Source organism: Garra rufa, chromosome 19, assembly GCF_049309525.1.
Source record: "Garra rufa chromosome 19, GarRuf1.0, whole genome shotgun sequence".
In the NCBI taxonomy this organism is placed as follows: domain Eukaryota; kingdom Metazoa; phylum Chordata; class Actinopteri; order Cypriniformes; family Cyprinidae; genus Garra; species Garra rufa.
The window spans coordinates 42621113-42631432 of record NC_133379.1 but is presented as its reverse complement, the minus strand read 5'-3'; the positions used below and the strand labels follow the sequence as shown (position 1 = coordinate 42631432).

The 10320-nt window shown below is 33.3% G+C and overlaps 1 long non-coding RNA gene across 2 annotated transcripts; it reads left to right on the top strand.

Annotated features, from left to right (window-relative positions):
• The first annotated feature begins 383 nt into the window (after positions 1–383).
• On the top strand, positions 384–3873 carry LOC141293091 (uncharacterized). Of its 2 annotated transcripts, XR_012340636.1 has the most exons (5): positions 384–496; positions 2015–2069; positions 2343–2432; positions 3413–3697; positions 3805–3873. It is a non-coding gene; the product is annotated as an uncharacterized lncRNA (long non-coding RNA). The 2 variants fall into 2 exon arrangements; XR_012340635.1 differs by having other exon boundaries at positions 3413–3873.
• Positions 3874–10320: the final 6447 nt, after the last annotated feature.

Genomic DNA, 10320 nt, shown 5'->3' with positions numbered 1-10320 from the left:
GAAGAGATGACAACAAAACCTGCAAGAACTTTCGATCATGATCCCAACTCTGAATCAACATGCATAACTGCAAAATTATCATAATGATCACAATATGTAATCAGTGCCTTAACATGTTTCAGCTTAACTGAATGATGTTACACTCAAAAAAATGAACAAGGAAGGTTGTGCACTTTACATACTATTTTTATATTCAGTTTACTTACAGTTATTGTCTTTGTTGACTTTAAATGTTTTTTTCTATTAAGATCCACGTAATTATGACTCAACTTAACTGTACAAAATCCTAACGCCTTGTCTTAACACAAACCATTTAAGTTAAGTAAAAAATTCTTACATCCAGAGGGTGGCAGTATAGTGCAACGGCAACTGCCATGAAACCCCAAAGAAGAAGAGCAAGACACGTCAGACTACACCGGAAAGATATTTGAATTTCTGCACACCTGCGTGACCCCCTGCAAAGAGGGACTTCTTGCCTTTTCAACGACTGGTAAAGGTAGGAGGATATTTGTTTTTCCACAAGTATTGATCTTTTTTAATTGTAATAAGAGATGTTATTTTTGTCCTGCTTTAGTTTTAGAGAGATCTAGTATTAGCATGCTAGCTTAGCCACATGGTGCAGGTTGGTCTGCTGCATATTTACATTATTTGGGGCGAAAAGAAAAGTAATAAAAGTTACGTTAGTTCATGGATTAAAGTTCTCCATCACTACGATGGATTTCCATTTACAGGAGCGAGTCTACGATGGATTGTTTCCGCCTATTGCAGGGTTACTTATATTCACTTTTCACAATTTTAAGGCTGTAAATGGAATTTAATTTCTCAAATAATGTAATAAATGTCTTCATTTAAGTTTGAAAAGCCACGGTGTATTCAGTCTGCTGAGGGGGATGTGATCAAAGCCTGGAGTGGATTGGTAACACGTCACAATAGGGGTGCTCAAATATGCATTAATTCATGTTTAACTAATGCTAATCATGAGTTAATATATAATTAATGAAGAATTAAACCATTTATTCATAATTACTGCATTAGCAACAAATGATAATTCTATATGATTCATAGAGTAAGTAATCAATAAATTGTTATTAGTTAAATGTGTCATATTGTATTAATTCCCTAATAACTTATTTTATTAACTAAAAATGTATGTGTTAATTACCACAATGGGTTCAATCCATGCATGTCTGCCTTAATTAATCATTAGCTATAACCACACAAGTTCTGTGCCTCAACAAGTCATTGATATCTTTGCAAATCATTAGCTAATGATTTATTAAAGCAGACAACTAGAAGCTTAAGTACATAGCTTTGACCACTAAGGTAACTAACATGAATTTACATCATTAATTAATAAAATAAGTCATTAAGGAATTGATACATTGTGACACATTCAACCAATAACAATTTATTGATTACTTAATCTATGAATCCTATAGAATGCTCATTAGTGCTGATGTAGTAACCATTAATACATGGTTTAGTTCTTCATGAATTTTACATTAGCTTGTGATTATCTGTGCATTAATTAAACATGAATTAATGCATGTTTGTGGACCAGTATTGTAAAAGGTTACCAGTGGATAGAAATCATCTTCTCTTTACTTTAAAGGTTCTGTTAATCACTCTGGTTGGTATTAGTATTTTCTGACTTTTTTCTCTACTAAAGCCTAAAAATACAATCATATTTTTGCAGATACTTTTAAGAAACGTACTAAGTTAACATACTTGCTAATTTGAAAAACAATGCTACAGTCATTCGCCGTTGAAATTGCGATACTAAGTTCAACCACCCATCCGACTAAAACTAAACTTAAATCTGCTGTCAAAATTAACAGTGGTTAACACTTGGTTTAGACCTTCAGTTATTTTGTTCAATTTGTTGTGATACTTTCTTTCAATAAAAATTACAAAGTGTGATTTATTTATTGGTTTGTAGTTTTTTAGTTCAGATTAATTTAATTTTTACAAAATCTTTATCAAATTTTGTTTTTATCCTTTGTAATTTTTTCAGGTCCTTAATGAAAGGTGTGTTTTGTGTTCCTGCCAAGGTGCTTTACTTGCAAAAGGTAAGATCTGCAACATCTACTAATGTAAATACTGTTTCTTGTGTGACCATTTCATTTGTTTGTTAGCTTGTTTCTGTTTGTATCCTGTTTACTTTTTATTATCAGTAGCAATTTATAATTTAGTTTTTAACAGATTATATAAATATTTAAAATTATTGTTATTTTAAGTTAAGTGCCTACTTTTATAGTTAAAGTTTCACCCATTTCACATAATTCTAGAAGTGTAATAGGTTTATAGTATGCATGTTGATGCATATTTTTTTTTATATTTAGAATGAAAAAGAAAAGAAGAGGGAGTGCCTCCTCAGGGAACTTTGTATCTATCTAAATGAAGATCCAAGAAGTCTCTTCCAAGAGTAACTGGTAGGTAATACTAACAATTACTGCAGCAGTAACGGTATCCTAGGGCTTTTAATAATATCACAATATCCATTTAACATTGTGGGATATGGCTTGTAGGAATGGTTATTTTGGAGTAGACTAGGGATGCACTGATACCACTTTTTCCAGTATACTCACCCAATACCAATACTTTTATTTTTTGTACTTGTCGATTATCGAGTACTGATACCGATATTTTTAAATTTACTGGTAAATTTGTAAAATTGCGTACATAAGAATATGAATAATGATGGTTGGTTAACTTCATTTATCAAACAGATATGATGGTAATAAAATATGACAATGAAATAAAATGGTAATAAAATATGACAAGGGCTTAGAGTTAAACTGTGTCAAAACAAACTCATCTTGATAACGTTAGAGAACTTTAATAGAAAGATATGTTATGGATTACAATCAACCAAAAAGTATTCAGAAAACTGTTTGTAGGACAAATATCAATTGTTTGTCAGGCCAACCTTAGCCTGAATGACAGCCTGTAGTCTCCTGGACATGCTGTCAACCAGGTGCAACCATGCAAACCCGAATTTATCATTTTTGGTCCCAAATTATCAATTTTACTGGTAGTCCACTGTATATTTTTTGGATTTAATATGTCACAGTTCACTTTATTTTGCTATCCTCACTTACATAAATAAACTACCCACATACTTTCTTGCACCCACAAGTAAAAAAAAAAATATATTAAAATTATATTTAGTTTCTGAATAATTTTTGCTTTGACTGTATATCCTATATCCTATCGAGTCTAGACCAAAATCATTTTTCTAATAAAATGGCCAGTTAGTGTATAAATTGTGAGAAATCAATTTGGACCAAAAGTTGGTGAGTAGTGAGTATAGTTAGCACTATTTTAAAACATGTATGGAGAAAACTTCAATGCAAATTAGCTCTTAAGAATTATGTAATTTCATTGTTGTCCTTTTTTTGTGTGTGGAAAGGATTCAGATGGCTGTGCTGCACAGAGGGACCTTGAACAAGTTGTTATTGGCATCTACTTCACTAACGCTGAGGGAGGGGATTCCACCAACACTCCAGTTGATGTTGGAATAGTGACTGAAGGTGTTGAAGTGCTTCGCGACATGGGAGACATCTCTTCTGCATGTGGACTCTTAATGGGTGTCATGTATGCAATGAACCTCAGTTATTCTCAGGAACTGAAAATGTTCTTTGAGGTGCTTCAGAAAATATTCATCCAGCTGGATGCTACCTGACTCTCAACCAAGGTACATGCTTAAAAACAAACTGTATGAGTGAACTTACATTGAGCATTTTTTTATGTAAAGGTAACATTGTTTAACTGTTTTTTTCTTCTTCCTCTTTTGTAAAACAGAATTTAAAAAAACAGCTGTGTTGTTGATAAACTCTTCTGTTGGTGAATAAAGGAACTAACAAAGGTTGAGTTGAGTTTACTAAAGTTATTTGTGTGGAACCTGTTGACAAACTAGAGTTAATTCAACCTAACTAGTAAAAATTTAAGTTAGTGAAAGCATTTTATTTTGATTAATTAAGCTTAAATGTAATGTTTTGTTGTAAAATCATTAGTTCACTTTGAATAAACAAATATTTAATATGCAACTTCAAAACAAATTTTGTTAGTCCATATAACATAACTGACTTTAGTTAGTTGAACTCAAATGTCTCTTGTTGAGTAAAAATTAGTGATAATAGTTGGCTTGAGTCAAAAATATTATTTCTCCCTAAAACAGCCCCATTAAGTTAAATAAAATTGAAATATTTGTTTTCAGGTTTCATAATAAAATTTTGTGGAACCTGTTGACAAGAAAAAATTAATTAAACTCAAGGTTTCATTTTTTTGAGTGTAACTAACCAGATCCAGACCAGAGGATGACAACTAGATGTGCCCTAAAGACAGATCCCCTGCGAAGACCTTGTCATCTAGACAGCCGACACAACAGAACTGATCTGGACAATGACATTACTGACTCAATGATGAGCTGACTTTAACAGATAAATTGACTGTTTAGAAATTGTCCTCTTTTTAAAGCTGCTTTTCAGGAGAATTTAATTTTGTTTGCATTATTGACACACTATTTTCCTGTTATACACTGTAAAGCTGCTTTTACTGTATTAAGCACTATATAAATAAAGATGACTTGACTTGACAGACCTCTATTATACAACATTTCTGCCATATGTGTCCCTGGACCACAAAACCAGTCTGAAAAAAAAAGTAGCACTGGTATTTGATACATATGTTTAGTAATATGCATTGCTAAGAACTTTAAAGGTGATTTTCTCAATATTTAGATGTTTTATTTATTTGTTTTTGCACCCTCAGATTAGTTGTATCCCGGCCAAATAACTATCCCAAAACATACATTAATAGAAGGCTTATTTATTCAGCTTTCATCTGATGTATAAATCTCAATTTCAAAATGACCCTTATGACTGGTTTTGGGGTCCAGAGTCACATATGGACATTACATTGACAGTCATTTCTGACATAGTAGATTTATCTTCATAGTAACAGAAACATGCATTTTATGTATTGCTGCTTTGAAGCTACAGTATATGTATTGTTAAAAGTGCCTTTTGTGATTTTGCTTCAACACCTATTAACAATGTATATATGTTTGTTAAACATTACCTGAAATACTCTGGATAATTCACTGCATCCTATCTGTCACTAATTCTAAATTATAGACGTAATGCAAAACTATAGCTTGTTTATCACTCATTCGTTAGCAATATTTGAAAAAAGATAAGAAATAAAGAAAAATGTAGTGCTTGACATGTCCCTTTAACCACAGCAATATTCCTACTTAAATTAAGACACAAATTATTTTATTTTTTTTAACTATTGCACATACACGCGTTGCTGTAAATACATTAATGGACTTAAATCCATTCAAACAATGTAGCCTAAATAAAACAGTCTGGGTGTGGTCTGTAAGACGCAACAGACTAAAATTTAAACGCATTAAACTTCCCGTAAACGGTGTCTGATACATTGGAATAGCGAAAGGGGAAACAACAGAGTCCAATAATGATACAAACATTCACAAATAATGGAAAACGTTGAAGTCTGTTCCGTAGAAAATTCCGTGTGACGAATCTGTGGCCGTCCAACATCTGCTGGAAACTCAGGTAAAACGATGTGCGTGCACGCGCATGTCCCCAGATAACATGATCCCCAGTTGATCCATAACACCGGCACCACGGTCCTGACTGCATCATCGCTGTCTTTATTGGGTGTTTTTAGCAATTATTTCGATTTATTCACATATGAGTGGATGTGGTGGACTGCCATGATTTTGGTTAATGCAGGACACTACTGAATAATGCGCATCAGAGGGGATTTAAAAAGTGGGTGTACGCAAAGTAGCCTGATATAGGCCGTACACTGTACCTGCGTATACCATCCACTACACACCATTGCAAATTCCCGCGCCACATGGCCTTTCATGTTTCTAACATGCAGTCAAGTGTATATGACATAAAAATATATTTTGTAATATCAATCAGTGCAATCAGTGCTATCTGCTAGCAAACATTAGCGATTTTTTGCAAACGTTTATTTACAGAACAACACCATAAACACAAACACAAGATTGAAGGTAATACATATAATGAAACATTTTCATAAAAATCCTTATTAATGGCAAAAATTACCTATATTTATGAGTCTGCTTGCTCGAGTGAGCAGGCATGTTGGAAAATGGAAAGTTCTCTTAGCCCTTCGTTTGAAGTGAGGTCCCAAAAAATCTTTGTTTGGAGGCCTATCTGGCCCTTCCCCTTCCCCCTACCCCTCCAACTAAACGAGAAATGAGACACCCCTAGCACTTCATGTAAATGCGCCAAACGGAGGGGAAGGGCAAAGTGTAGGGGTAAGGGGTAGAATTGCGATTGAGCCTTAGTGTAGTGAAGCTTCATTTAATGAAGAGTAACTGTAAGCTTAGCTCACTAAGCTTACTGCTGAAGCATTTTATTTTGTAATGCATCCGGTTTGAAGATGAAAGTTGCGGAGTTAGTAATGTGTAACTGCCCGCGGCACCGACAGGATCACTTGATTTTTTTCCATTATAAATGTGGATACAGCTTGCAATACTCGTTTAAGAATTAGGCATTGTTCAAAACTAGGCTATTTTACATATTTCTTTTATTTGTGTACAACCACAATAAAAACAAAAAAACTGCATGGGCAGCGCGCCACCATAATGTACAGCACAAAAAACGCAAAAAGAAATCTAAAGAAAATACTACTATTAATAATAATACATTAAATAAATTAACACTCCAAACTATAGTTTATATTTCTCCTCTTACACAAATCAATCAAATAAAGTGTATCTTAAATTGTATAAATGGTATGAAAAAGACGAGCTACCTCTCAAATCTTAATTTGCTGTTGGTTTAAAATGTTGAAATGTATAATGTATTTTGTAATTTTGTACTTGTTATTTTTTTCTCTTTTGTTTTGTTAATTTATTATTCATTCAGAAAAATATATTTCACATATGGGCATATTGGTCCGTGTAACGCTTCACAATTCAATTTTCAATTTTCATTTAAAAAATGGAAAAACAGAAAAATGAAACCAAACGCCCATTTTTCAATTTTTGCAGTTACATGAAGGATCGATTATTCAAATTTTCTCTTCTTTTTTTCAACTTTACTTTTGCTAAACTGTGACTTTTTAAATGATAAATGAATAAATGAATTCCAAGCGATTTATATACTTTCTTCTTTTTCTTGCACTTTGCGCTGTTGGCTGTACCATTATTGCCGGGTGAGGGGGGGAGGTTTGGGTGTCTTGGAGCAGCAAGCGCTCGAGCGTGCGCATGCGTCTTCCTTTCAATGAATTACATTGGACATTTGTTTATGTTCTATCTATCTATCTATCTATCTATCTATCTATCTATCTATCTATCTATCTATCTATCTATCTATCTATCTATCTATCTAACAGCGATTTTATTTTTGCTTAGAGAAAGTGTTGATGACATATTTAGAAAGAATGCATTGGTCAAATGAGCCAGTTTAGTGTTTTAACTGGCGGTTTTCAACACTTTCTCTAAGCAAAAATAAAATCGCTGTTAGATAGATAGATAGATAGATAGATAGATAGATAGATAGATAGATAGATAGATAGATAGATAGATAGATAGATAGATAGAACATAAACTAATGTCCAATGTAATTCATTGAAAGGAAGACGCATGCGCACGCTCGAGCGCTTGCTGCTCCAAGACACCCAAACCTCCATAAACCTCAATATAGCATATTGTGCATATAACGGTGCAAGTAATAAACAGTCGGGATCTGCTTGAGAAAAACCTTCTTATGCACATACATACAGGGCCGTGCAGAGACCTTTAAAGGGGCAGGTGCTCAAAGTATAAAAAGGGCATCTGAAAGAAGGCATTAAAGAGCCCCTCGGGTCCATCACCTAGGCATCCAGTTACTTATGTAACAAGTAACAATGTCATTAATAAGACAAATTATGCATTATTTGAAGTTTTAATTGCGTTTCAGGACTCAAACAACAGAATCAGTACTATTTTTTTTCCACTATAAAAGGGGCTCCATAAATAGGGCTGTGCTCAAAACATCAGTACAGCAATACTGTACTGTATATTGTGATACATTCCTTGCTGATATGTGACCATAGACCACAAAACCAGTCATAAGTGTATTTTTTTTTCAAAATTGAGTAAATAAGCTTTTCATTGATGTGTATGGTTTGTTATAGGACAATGTTTGTCTGTGATACAACTATTTGAAAACCTGGAAGCTGAGGGTGCAAAACAATCTAAATATTGAGAAAATCGCCTTAAAAGTTGTCCAAATGAAGTTCTCAGCAATACATATTACTAGTTTATGGTATATTTATGGTAGGAAATTTAAAAAAAATATATCTTCATGGAACATGATCTTTACTTAATATCCTAATGATTTTTTGGCATAAAAGAAAAATATATAATTTTGACCCATACAATGTATTTTTGGCTATTGCTACAAATATTCCTGTGCTACTTAAGACTGGTTTTGTGGACCAGGGTCACATAAATGTATTATTACAGTGGCCTCTAGCAGCCAATGCTGTGAAGCAGTTTTGAGAAAAAAACGGAACATAAAAGACCATTTTAATGTTTAAAAGATAAAAAATATTTTCCTTGTACCTATTCATTTTGATTAGAAATTGTTGTGTATTAAATTGTCAAATCTAAAGATTTTCTTCTCTCTGTTAAACACAATAATAAATATATTATATTAAACTCTGAGCGGTCACTATTTAAACTATATGTGGCCCCTGATGTATTGTATTGTAAGATTGTAGACAGCAGGCTTTACTGCAGAGTATAGAAATAAAACAAACATATTAAGGAAGGAAATTTATTTCATTATTTAAAATATTTTAAATATCAATTTAAGGCAATTTGTGACCCTTTTTAAGAGCCGCAGAAGTAAAATGAACAGTATGAGTAGGATTTGACAATGTACGGTAGAATATTAAAATGGCATGATTTATAATTCAGATACAGCTTCACACAAAACAAAACAAAATATCTTATACAATGGAATTTCAGCCTTTATACCATTACAAGGGATAAATCGAGTATATCATTTATTATATTTATTTAAAACATAAATATTACTGTCTTATTTGTTTAGATTTTTAGAAGGCACATTAACTTCTTTCACACAACTCTGTGTTTGTTGCATAACAAAGTAGGTCGATAATTGCAATAATTATTTTTTGACCATAGAGCTGAAAAAATGTGGAAAAGAAAAAGTCATTCTCTGTCACAAGGGGGCGCTTTAAGAGCGCTGAAGTATTAAGGTTTCCCTAGTAATGGCTGTATCCAAATCAGCATTAATGATGTTTTATCAGGCAATAAATGAAAATGACAACGACATGTTTCTGAGGACAGTCGGTTCCCTTCAGAAACATTCATATAAAGACATCAGTTGTTTATTCATTTGTATGGAACATCATTAAGCAATAGAAAGTGAAACACCAAACTCGCGACACGGGTTCAAATCCAGTTTTGCCGAGCTATTAATAATCATTTAGCTACACATTAATCCATCTTGTTAACGTTGGCTACTGAAATGGTTTCCATCAATATGGGCGCCCGCACTGCACGGCAGCGCAATCATATGGCTGAAAGCAGCATCAGATGGTATAATAACGTTTTAACTGATTATTATAGGCTATACTATGACATAGTTGAGAAAAAGCAAGAAAAGAATAAGATTGAATAAAGTTGTGTGGGGCTATAGGTGGTGCTTGCTTATATTCGGTTTTTATTGGCAGTTTTCAACACTTTCTCTAAGCAACAATATAAACGTCAAATATAGCGTGAACACAAAAAGAATGTAACAATTCCACAGGAACGAACTATAGAACACAAGTCCTTCCTTGGAACGAGGACGCGCGCGCGCTCTAAGCGCACGGCAGCGGTGTCGAGACCTTTGTCATTTTATAATTTTAGACACGCTAACCTCCATAAACCTCAACTAAAAACGAATATATAATAAGAACGAAGCCATAGCCGTTGCTAACGTTTAGCTAATGGGGCTCATCTGCTTTACTGTATATGCAGTACATTTTATTAATTTATTATAAAATTAATTTATTAATTAATACAATTTATGTTATTGTTTAATTCAATAATAATCTAATGAATTTACTTTGATTTCTGCGTCTATTCTGCTTGTCTGTAGAGTGTGCGTACGCACCGCAAACGTACTGTAGTCGGCTTAAGTCCCCCCCTCACCCGGCAATAATGGTACAGCCCACAGCGCAAAGCGCAAGAAAAAGAAGAAAGTATATAAATCGCTTGGAATTCATTTATTCATTTATCATTTAAAAAGTCAC